General features: G+C 40.1%; 1 protein-coding gene across 11 annotated transcripts in view; it reads left to right on the top strand.

The window, feature by feature from the left end:
* Positions 1–739, top strand: part of LOC107673666 (ATP-dependent RNA helicase DDX3Y-like) — an 18,321-nt gene that overhangs the window by 10,453 nt on the left and 7,129 nt on the right. The gene's annotated exons all lie outside the window — the stretch shown is intronic.

Raw genomic sequence — 739 nt, 5'->3', positions numbered from 1 at the left:
TGAATGGGGAGACATCTAAAATGTGCAGTGTTGGGGGTTCTCCAGGACCAGGATTGGGAACCACTGGTCTAGCCTATAAACATATATTAAAGCCAATCTGCCAAAACGACAGATTGTGGAATGCGCTACTTTTATTACGTCATTAGTGTGACTAAACACTGCCTCCACAGAAGATTATCAACACCTGCTTCTACATCGCTGCCTGTTTAGCCCCGCCCACCGATTCACACTTGTAGTAGGTGAATGACAAGAGTGGCAAATGCAGGTCTATGCAGAAACCAAACTATAAACTTTATTTGATGAACTTTTTTTTTTTTTTTTAGAAGTGCCAGACCTCGTCAGTAAGAACTTGGTCCTTTGTTCACTTCATTTTTACCACTGATTCATTTACAAACAAGGCACAATTTGACGCAGAATTTTCAAAAATATTGAAACTGAAAGACGATGCCGTGCTGACTACATTGGGTCCAACAGTAAAGTTGCAACACACAAGTGTGAGTAACCTTTTGTTATTATGTGATCATTATTGCGTTTAAAATTTTTTTTTTTTTTTTCATTTTTAACAGAAGTATTAAAGGTGGGGTAAGCGTTTTCTGGTAGCCAATGTTGACATTTGAAATCCCCAAAACAAACACGCCCCTACCCCAAAAGGGGCTTGCCCCTATGTTGATAGCTCCGCCCCACACATACGTACACAACCCAGGCAACGATTAGTTCTGTGAAACAAAGCAAAACCAAT

The sequence above is a fragment of the Sinocyclocheilus anshuiensis genome, unplaced genomic scaffold (assembly GCF_001515605.1).
Source record: "Sinocyclocheilus anshuiensis isolate Anshui unplaced genomic scaffold, SAMN03320099.WGS_v1.1 scaffold628, whole genome shotgun sequence".
NCBI lineage: Eukaryota > Metazoa > Chordata > Actinopteri > Cypriniformes > Cyprinidae > Sinocyclocheilus > Sinocyclocheilus anshuiensis.
The sequence above is the reverse complement of the archived record's forward strand: the minus strand, read 5'-3'. Positions and strand labels throughout refer to the sequence as shown.